We start from the raw sequence: 10,358 nt of genomic DNA, 5'->3' as shown, positions 1-10,358 counted from the left end.
GGCTGGTCAACTGGGGAAGGCAACCAGAAAAAAAGACTGGTTTGGGAGTTATATCAACAGAGGATCTTGGGATATAGCATGTTTTTGTGGGTGCAGAGTGTGTGCAACATATAGTCCACATTTTAGTTCCAGCACTGCCATTATAATAATTATGATATTCATTAAGCATTTACTATGTGCCAGGAACTATACTAACTGCTGGGGTGGATACAAGCATATCAGGTTGGACATGGTCCCTGTCCTATACGGAGCTCCCAGTATCAGTCCCCATATTACAGATGAGGTAACTGAGGCCCAGAGAAGTGAAGTAACTTGCCCAAGGTCACCCAGCAGACCATGCCCTTCTGACTCCCAGACCCGTGCTCTATTCTTTACGCCTTGCTGCTTCTCAGCAACACACATACATATACACACCCACACAAATTTCACCATCAGTGATATCGTCTTCAAATGCAAAGAGTGTTTGACTTTTAGCTGAATCTCTCTCTACTGCCTTTAGCCCCTCTGGAAAACAGGGATAAAATGCTAGGCACACTTTCCACCTAGGGATCAATGAGAAATTTCCCAGAAATCTCCAAGCACGTCTCTTTTCATGCATGGGGCTTAGCTTCCACCCATCTAGGTAGGCATGTTGACTGAGCTTCTTTCTTTCCCATCAAGAGTTAAAGAGTTCAGCACAGATGTTTGCTTCCCAAGGAAGATTTAAAACATGTGAGGTGTCAGCAGGTTTCCCTATCTGTGGCTAATCTCTGCAGCCCTTAACAGATCAGACAGTCGGAAATGAAACTGCTCCTCTCCCCAGCCCCCAACCCGCCTACCACTGTTTGAGCCCTCCTGGGAAATGGGATGCAGGCAAGAACTCAAGGAATCAAAATGACTTCATTGCCTCAGAGATTGTGGTCTGCCCTTTCGTTCTTCCATGGCTATTGCTCTGTTGAAGTGTTACAACTGGAGTGAATGTGGGGTTGGGTGGTGGCTGGTCATTCTTCACTGGGGACTCCTCTGAAGGAGAGCTGGGCCTGGTAGCTGTCAGCATGCATGTTAAAGAGCAATTGGACATTTCTGGAGGGCAGTTCAATGCTTCTGTGCCCATTCCTCTATCAGTTTCAATCTCAGAGGTAAGGGAACACAAGGCAGTAGGTAGCAGGGGGAAGAGCTAACTGAACAAGACTTTTAGACTGCTGGGATTTGGGTTTGGGGGAATGTGTAGAAATGGTTACATTTTGTAATGTCAAAATCACTTTTGCTCTTCATCAGAATGGAGCTCTATTCTTCACCCAGCTGGAGAAGCAGCGGGCTTAGTGGCAAGAGCACAGGCTTGGGAATCAGAGGACATGGGTTCTAATTCCGGCTCCGCCACTTGTCTGCTGTGTCACCTTGGGCAAGTCACTTTCATTCATTCATTCAATCATATTTATTGAATGCTTGCTATGTGCAGAGCACTGTACTAAGCACTTGGAATGTACAATACACACTTCACTTCTCTGTGCCTCAGTTACCTATTCTGTAAAATGGGGATTAAGACTGTGAGGTCCACGTGGGACAACCTGATCACCTTGTATCTACCCCAGAGCTTAGAACAGTGCTTGGCACATAGTAAGTGATTAACAAATACCATCATCATCATCATCACCCAGCAAACTTCCTTTCCTCAATCAAAGAAGATCAAGTAGATGATAAAAAGGGTGGTCTAGGAGAAAGAGCATGGGCCTGAGAGTGAGGAGTCCTGGGTTCTAATCTGTCTGGGTGACCGAGGGCATGTCACAACTTCTCTGTGCCTCAGTTTCCTCATCTGTATGATGGGGTGAAATGCCTGTTCTCCTTCCTGCTGTCAATCAATCAATGATATTTATTAAGCACTTACTATGTGCAGAGCACTGTACTACGCAGTTGGGAGAATACATTGCAACAGAATTAGCAGAATGGACAGATAATTTAAATAATTTAAAATACATAATTTTAAAACATACATAAGTGCTGTGGGGTTGGAAGTGGGACAAATATCAAATGTTCAAAGGTCACAGATCCAAGTGCATAGATGATGCAAATGGGTGAGCAAGCTGGGGAAAAGAGGGCTTAATCGGGGAAGGCTTCTTGGAGGAGATGTGACCTTAATAATGCTTTGAAGGTAGAGAGAGCGGTGGTCTGGCATAAATGGATGGGGAAGGAGTTCCAGGCTAGGGGGAAGATGTGGGAAAGGGGTCAGCAGCAAGATAGACAAGACTGGGGCACATTGAGTAAAGTGGTGCTGGAGGACTAGTGTGTGCGGGCTGGGTTATAGTAGGAGATCTGTGAAGTGAGGTAGTATGGGACAAGATAAGTGCTTTAAAGCCTACAATAAGGAGTTTCTGTTTGATGTGGAGGTGGATGGGCAGCCATTGGACTATGAGGCTCATGTGGGACAGAAGCTGTGTCTGATCTGATTATCTTGCATTTACTCCAGTGCTTGGAACATAGTAAGCAATAAACCAAAACCATTGTTATTCTCAACAACTTTTCTATGCTTCTGTCTGCAAGGAAAAAAGAATCTACCTCTTTCATAATTAATGGTAGTAATGGAGCCTGCCCCCTCTCAGGGTGGCACTTGGAGAGTTTCCAGTACTCGACCAATCTCAACTACGGGAGGGAGAGTCAAGCAGAGGTCTATCCATTCCATTCCTAGCTTGGCCAGTGGCTAACAAGTGGAAGACAATCTGCTACAAGTCAAAACTCAACTGTGCTGAGCAGCAGTGGCATGGAAGAGAGTCGAGGGCGGAGACTCAAGTTGACTGTGCGGAAAGAGGCAGTGTGGTTTACCACTTCTGGATTTTGACCAAGAAAACTCTATGGATACACTACCAGACGATTGCAGATGGAGGTGGGGCATTTTGATTTTGACCAAGAAAACTCTGTGGATACACTACCAGACTATTGCAGATGGAGGTGGGGCATTTTAGGAGAGATGAGTCCATGGCGTCGCTATGGGTTGGAGACAACTCGACAACATAAGACAGGACAATGGAGCCTGACTTGTTAGCTGTTTAATGATAGGTGGATTTGCCAATACTATAGGGCTGGAAAAAAATAATAGGTTGGACTCCTGCAGTCAGAGCACATTTGAAGTGGGATTTTGTGTCCTTGGGTGTGTCTCCTAGTTAGCCTGCAAAGTCCAAGTGATTGACAACTGATGCCTAGGGGGCTGGCAGCCTGGAATTCCCTCCTTTGCCCTGCTCCCAGCCTGTCCCAACTCAACTCATGGCAGCAGAGAGGATTGGGGTCAAGGGCTGGAAAAGCCTGTGATGCCTTCTGTTAATAGGTAGATGTGGTGATGTTGGGGTTCTTGGGTTATGGGGTTCAGCTAAGGTTTTCTCTATCTGCTTGGCCTAAACACAGGTAGACACTTAAGATAAGGCAGATGTACATATAAAAATGAATTTTCTCACCAAATATTTTCTTCAAATATCACATTTATTCTGCAGGGATATATCCAGGGAGAAGTTGTGTTCAAGAAAATGACTTGAGGGACTGATTCACGGTCCTGGCATAATAGGTAAAATACCATCAAGGAAGACTCATATAAAGATGTTTGGAGTCAGAAGTGGATGGACTCTGACCAGTAGATGCCCTACAAAATCTCTGCCCACCACATTTCCCTGGACCTGAACACAGATGAGGGATTAGCAAGGTATTGGATGCTTTCTAGACTTTCCTAAATGTCTTTTACATATTCCCACCAGCCAAACCATGTCATCCTTCGACTAAAATTAAATTTCTTGGGTGGCAGTCACAGAGACTCAGGCCCAAGTCAAATAAATTTTAAAATAGTACTCCTCGAGTGGTCCTCTTTGTCAGAAATTGGCATACTCCAGACGTGTCGGCACAGCTTTGGCAGTAGGCCACAGTAACTTTGGACATATATGTAATTCTGTAATGCAGAATGCCTTTGGGCACATTTGGCAATTGGTTGCATCCACCATGGTTCACCTGCTTGCTATAATCGTACCCTGTGCCCTATTGGAAACGCAATGGGCAGAGAGAAGAAAGGGTGAGTGGTGCTGGGGCTGTGCAAACCACTTGTGCCATAGTCAATTCTTCTGTCAGGTTCTTGGTCCTGAACTCTCCCAACCAAGGCTTCCCCATCATCATCACTGTCATGAGGGAAGCAGTCCCACCTGCAAGCTCGTCCAAGGAGCCCTGACGTCACCCTTCCAACCAGGCTGGCAGAGGAGCTCGACCAGTTGAGCCCCCACCCCACCTTGGATGGCCTCACAGTAATTCCCAGAATAAAACAGGATGTTAGCAAGGTGAGAAGTGGAAGATAGGATTGCCAGTATGCTGGGAATAATGATAATAATAATAATAGTACTTGTTAACAGTGCCAAGTACTGTTCTAAGCACTAGGGTAGACACAAGTTAATCAAGTTGGAGACAGTCCCTGTCCCACATGGGGCTCACACTCTTATCCCCATTTTACAGATGAGGTGACTGAGGTGAAGGGAAGTTAAGCAACTTGCCCAAAGTCATGCATTAGAACCCAGGTCCTTCTGACACCCAAGCCCATGTTCTATCCACTAAGCATCACTGCTTCTCCAGGACATTAAATGTCAATCATGCATGCTCCAAGTCAATCTGAAGATGCTCATAAGGAATTGATACCCAGGTTTCCCTTGCCTTTTCGCCACAAATCCAACGCAAACAATGCTGAATTAAAGGTAGTGTCCTACCCCGTTTCTTTGGATTGGACTACTGACTCTGCCTGAAATATCAGATGGGATCTGCCTATTTACATCTTCGTAATGGATCAGAGCAAGGATTACAAGCATATTGATTGGAATCCCATTTCTAGAAGATGGTTGTCTATTGCCCAGCCTAAGCCCGAAGAGAGAGAGGGCAAGATTTGCATCTGCTAAATGCTCTAGAGGCCAGTGTGTAATTAATAAACCATCAAGGGTGCAACAAATGACAAATTGGCCCACATATTAGGAGTTTCCCTGGCTGTGTCTGTTGGAGACAGGTGTAATTTTTGAAAGGAATCTTCTTAAAGGAATTTGTTCCACAAGGAATTTGGTCTGAACCTTCAGGGGGCAAATTTATAATAATCATAATATTGTATTTGTTAAGCAATAAGTGCCAGGCACTGTTCTAAACAGTAGGGTAGGCACAAGATAATTGGGTTGGACACAGTTCCTGTCCCACATAGGGGTCCCACTATTAATCCCGATTTTACAGATGAGGGAACTGAGGCCCAGAGAAGTTAAGTGACTTTCCCAAGGCCACTCAGCAGACAAGTGGCAGAGCGGAAATTAGAACCCAGGACCTTCGATCTCCCACGTCTGTGCTCTAACCACTAGACCATACTAAGCACCATCCCAGTAGTAGTGAGGAGTGCCCCTCAGTTTTTTTCCTGTGGTATTTGTTAAGTACCTACTATGTGCCAGGAACTGTACTTTAAGACAAAACTGCTCTCTCTACCTTCAGGGCATTATTAAGGTCACATCTCCTCCAAGAGGCCTTCCCCAGTTAAGCCCTCTTTTCCCTGACTCCTTCTCCCTTCTGCATTCATTCATTCATTCATTCATTCATTCATTCAACCGTATTTACCTATACAGAAGCAGCATGGCCCAGTAGAAAGAGCACAGACCTGGGAGTCAGAGGACCTTAGTTCTAATCCCAGCTCTACCACTTGTCTGCTGTGTGACCTTGGGTAAGTTACTTACCTTCTCTGTGCCTCAGTTCACCCATCTGCAAAATGGGGATTCAATACCTGTTCTCCCTCCTACTTACACAATGAGCTTCGTGTGGGATCTGATTATCTTGTATTTAGTGTGGATTAGTGGAAATGGCATGGGTTTGGGAACCAGAGGATATGGGTTCTAATCCTGGCTCCGCCATTTGTCTGCTGTGTGACCTGCAGCAAGTCACTTAACTTCTCTGTGCCTCAGTTACCTCATCTGTAAAATGGGGTTTAAGACTGTGAGCTCCACGTGGGACAACATGATGGCCTTGTAACTACCCCAGTGCTTAGAACAGTGCTTGACACATAATAAGCACTGAACAAATACCATTATTACTATTATTATTATTATTACAGTGCTTGACACATATTAAGCACTTAATAAATACCACAAATGTTATTATGGACTTGGATCTGTACCCTTTGGGCACTTGATATTCAGCCTGTCCCTAGCCCCACAGCACTTTTGTACATATCCATAACTTGCTTTGTTATTTATTTATATGTCTGTCTCCTGCTCTAGACTGAAAACTCTTTGTGGGCAGGGAACATGTCTACCAAGTCTGTATATTGTAATAATAATAATAATGTTGGTATTTGTTAAGCGCTGACTATATGCAGAGCACTATTCTAAGTACTAGGGTAGACACAGGGGAATCAGGTTGTCCCACGTGGGGCTCACAGTCTTAATCCCCATTTTACAGATTAGGTAACTGAGGCGCAGAGAAGTTAAGTAACTTGCCCACAGTCACACAGCTGACAAGTGGCAGAGCCGGGATTTGAACCCATGACCTCTGACTCCAAAGCCCATGCTCTGTACTCTCCCAAGTGCTTAGTCCAGTGTTCTGCACACAGTAAGCACTCAATAAATACCACTGATTGATTGATTGATTGATTGATAAGACCAACATTTTGGGTAACCATGTTCCAGTAGTCTCCCCCGGAGCCTGGAATCCTAACAGCAACAGTTCTGCCTGACTGCTAAGCTGCTTTTGATGCTCTTCCACTTGCCTCTTCTTCTCCACGCACCAGCCGGTCTTATCGCCGCAACCCTGTTGATGCCCTGAATGGGGAATCAGAGCAGGGCCCAGAGTCCAGATAGCCAGTTGGCAATAAAGGGGATAGGCTGTCAATACACCCATGGCAGCAACTGTCAATCAGGAGATACTCTGGCCAATCAATCAATCAATCAATCAGTCATATTTACTGAGTACTTATTGTGTGTATGGACTGTTTTGGGCATGTTAAAACATGTCCTAATGACGTGGCTACCTACTTCATTAAGGAAATTGACACTATCTGGCATGAGCTCCCTAAAATCTCCCCTACCTCTTCTCAGTCCCTCCCCTCCCCACCCCCTCTTCAACTCTCCCATCCTTCCCAGCAGTATCTCTAGAAGAGATCTTCTGCCTCCTCTCAAAATCCCACCCCTCCACCTGTGCACCCAACCCTATTACTTCACACCTTTTCAAACCTCTTGCCCCCTCCCTTCTTCCCTCCCATATTCAGCCATCTTCAACTGTTCACTCTCTAATTGCTTCTTCTCCACTGCTTTGAAACATCCCCATGTCTCCCCTATCCTAAAAAAACCCCTCCCTTGACCCCATGGCTTCCTCCAGTTATCTCCCCATCTCCCTCCTACCATTCCTCTCCAAACTCCTTGAGTGAGTTATCTACACCTGCTGTCTCAAATTCCTCTCCTTCATCCCCTCCAATCTGGCTTCCGTCCCTTTCATTCCTCAGAAACCACCATCTCAAAGGACACCACTGACCTTCTTCTTGCCAAATTCAATGACCTTTACTCCATCCTAATCCTCCTCGAGCTCTCAGCTGCCTTCAACACTGTGGACCACCCCCTTCTTCTAGAAACATTATCCAACCTTGGCTTCACTTACACTGTCCTCTCCTGGTTCTCCTCATCTCTCTGGCTGTTCATTCTCTGCCTCCTTCGCGTGCTCCTCCTCTGCCTCCCACCACCTTACTGTGGTTGTCCCTCAAGGTTCAGATCTGGGTCCCCTTCTATTCTCCATCTACACCAACTTCCTTGGAGAACTCATTCACTTCCATGGCTTCAACTACCTTTATGTGTATGATACCCAAAGCTACATCTCCAGCCCTGATCTCTCTCCCTCTCTGCAGTCTCTCATTTCCTCTTGCCTTCAAGGCATCTCTATTTGGATATTGTCAGCTCAAGCCTAACATGTCCAAAACAGAACTCTTTATCTTCCCACCCAAATCCTGCCCTCCCACTCACCTTACCATCACTGTAGATGGCACCTTCATGCTTCCTGTCTCACAAGCCCATAACCTTCACATTATCCTTGATTCCTCTCTCTCTCTCATTCAATCCATATATTCAATTCATCCCTGAATCCTGTTGGTTCCATCTTCACAACATCGCTAAAATCTGCCCTTTCCTCTCTATCCAAACTGCTACCATGTTAATACAATCACTCATCCTATCCCGCCTGGACTACTGCATCAACCTCATTCATTCATTCATTCAATAGTATTTATTGAGCGCTTACTATGTGCAGAGCACTGTACTAAGCGCTTGGAATGTAATAAATCGGTAACAGATAGAGACAGTCCCTGCCCTTTGACGGGTTTACAGTCTAATCGGGGGAGATGGACAGACAAGAACAATAGCAATAAATAGAATCTAGGGGATGAACATCTCATTAAAACAATAGCAAATAAATAGAATTAAGGTAATGTACATTTCATTAACAAAATAAATAGGGTAATGAAAATATATACAGTTGAGCAGACGAGTACAGTGCTGAGGGGATGGGAAGGGAGAGGGGGAGGAGCAGAGGGAAATGGGGAGAGAAGAGGGTTTAGCTGCAGAGAGGTGAAGGGGGGCCGTAGGGGGAGTAGAGGGAGAAGGGGAGCTTTAAGTAGGGTTTTGAAGAGGGGAAGAGAATGAGTTTGGCGGAGGTGAGGAGGGAAGGCGTTCCAGGACCGCGGGAGGACGTGGCCCAGGGGTCGATGGCGGGATAGGCGAGAACGGGGGACGGTGAGGAGGTGGGCGGCAGAGGAGCGGAGTGTGTGGGGTGGGCAGTGGAAAGAGAGAAGGGACGAGAGGTAGGAGGGGGCAAGGTGATGGAGAGCCTTGAAGCCTAGAGTGAGAAGATTTCGTTTTGCGCGGAGGTTGACAGGCAACCACACTGGAGGTCCCCAAGAAGGGGAGTGACATGCCCAGAGTGTTTCCACAAAAAGATGAGCCGGGCAGCGGAGTGAAGAATAGACTGGAGTGGGGAGAGAGAGGAGGAGATCAGAGAGCAGACTGACACAGTAATCCAGCTGGGATATTACGAGAGCCCATAATAGTAGGATAGCTGTTTGGGTGGAGAGGAAAGGGCGGATCTTGACGATATTATAACCTCCTTGCTGACCTCCCAACCTCCTGCCTCTCCCCACTTCAGTTCATACTTCACTCTGCTGCCTGGATCATTGTTCTCCAAAAACATTCAGGACATGTCACCCCACTCCTCAAAAAACTCCAGTGGTTGCCCATCCATCTTCATATCAAACAAAAACTCCTCGCAATTGGCCTTAAAGTACTCCATCACCTTGCCCCCTCCAACCTGTCTCCCCCTTCTAGACTGTGAGCCAGTCGTTGGGTAGGGATTGTCTCTATCTGTTGCCAAATTGTACTTTCCAAACGCTTAGTACAGTGCTCTGCACACAATAAATACAATTGAATGAATGAATGAACCTCGCTACTCTCCTACCACAACACAGCCCACACACTTTGCTAATACTAACCTTCTCACTGTGCCTCAATCTCGTCTATCTCGCCACTGACCTCTAGCCAATGTCCTGCCTCTGGCCTGTAACACCCTCCCTCCTCAAATCCTAAAGGCAGTTACTCTCCCCACCTTCAAAGCCTTATTGAAAGCACACCTCCAGGAGGTCTTCCCTGACTAAACCCTCCTTTTCCTCTTCTCCCACTCCCCTCTCCTTCATCCTGACTGGCTCCCTCTGTTCTTTCCCCACCCCCACAGCAGTTATGTACATATCTGTAATTTACTTTTTTAGATTAATGTCTCTCCCCTTGCCCCCACCCCTGACTGTAAGTTCATTGGAAAGGGAATGTGTGTGTTTATTGTTGTATTGTACTCTCCCAAGGTCTTAGTACAGTGCTCTGCACACAGTAAGTGCTCAGTAAATACAATTGAATGAATGAATGAAAGTTAAATTTGAGGTTACAGCAGGACATCCAAGTAGAGATGTCTTGAAGGCAAGAGGAAATGAGAGACTGTAGAGAGGGAAAGAGATCAAGGCTAGAGGTGTAGATTTGGGAGTCTTCTGCATAGAGGTGGTAGTTGAAGCCATAGGAATGAATGAGTTCGCCAAGAGGGTTAGTGTAGATGGAGAATAGAAGGGGATGCAGAACTAAAACTTGAGGGACACTCAGGGGGTGAGAGGCAGAGGAGAAGCCCACAAAAGAGACTGAGAATGAGCAGCCAGAGAGATAGGAGGAAAACCAGGAGAGGACAGTGTCACTGAAGCCAAGGCTAGATAATGTTTCCAGGAGAAGCAGGTGATCGACAGTGTCAAAGGCATCTGAGAATTCGAGGAGGATTGAGATAGGTCAGAGGCCATTGGATTTGGCAAGAAGATCACTGGTGACCTTTGA

At 46.1% G+C, this 10,358-nt stretch overlaps 1 non-coding gene across 1 annotated transcript; it reads left to right on the top strand.

The window, feature by feature from the left end:
• Positions 1 to 2,566: 2,566 nt before the first annotated feature.
• On the top strand, positions 2,567 to 2,704 carry LOC114807150. Its single transcript, XR_003755203.1, has one exon. It is a non-coding gene; the product is annotated as a small nucleolar RNA SNORA7 (small nucleolar RNA).
• The last annotated feature ends 7,654 nt before the right edge of the window (positions 2,705 to 10,358 follow it).

The sequence above is a fragment of the Ornithorhynchus anatinus genome, chromosome X1 (genome assembly GCF_004115215.2).
Source record: "Ornithorhynchus anatinus isolate Pmale09 chromosome X1, mOrnAna1.pri.v4, whole genome shotgun sequence".
Lineage (NCBI taxonomy): Eukaryota > Metazoa > Chordata > Mammalia > Monotremata > Ornithorhynchidae > Ornithorhynchus > Ornithorhynchus anatinus.
The sequence above is the reverse complement of the archived record's forward strand: the minus strand, read 5'-3'. Positions and strand labels throughout refer to the sequence as shown.